This window comes from Arachis duranensis, chromosome 2, assembly GCF_000817695.3.
Source record: "Arachis duranensis cultivar V14167 chromosome 2, aradu.V14167.gnm2.J7QH, whole genome shotgun sequence".
NCBI classification, from domain to species: domain Eukaryota; kingdom Viridiplantae; phylum Streptophyta; class Magnoliopsida; order Fabales; family Fabaceae; genus Arachis; species Arachis duranensis.
The window spans coordinates 42,525,991-42,526,512 of NC_029773.3; positions in this window are offsets into that span (position 1 = coordinate 42,525,991).

The window sequence follows — 522 nt, forward strand, 5'->3', positions numbered from 1 at the left end:
AAGAGTTTGATATAGAAATAAGAGACAGAAAAGGGACAGAGAATCAAGTAGCAGATCACTTGTCCCGAATAGAACCAGTGGAAGGGGCGTCCCTCCCTCTCACTGAAATTTCTGAAACCTTTCCGGATGAGCAATTACTAGCCGTCCAGGAAGTGCCATGGTTTGCAGACATTGCAAACTACAAGGCAGTGAGATTCATACCCAAAGAGTACAGTAGGGTGCAATCAAAGAAATTAATCACAGATGCAAAGTACTATATTTGGGATGAACCATATCTCTTTAAGAGATCTGCAGACGGAGTAATCCGTAGATGTGTGTCTAAAGAAGAAGCACAGAAGATCCTTTGGCATTGCCATGGATCACAGTATGGAGGACATTTTGGAAGTGAACGAACAGCCACAAGAGTCCTCCAAAGTGGTTTCTACTGGCCTACTCTCTATAAAGATTCCCAAGCGTTTGTGCTTAACTGTGATAGTTGCCAAAGATCAGGCAACCTGCCTCACAGTTATGCTATGCCTCAAC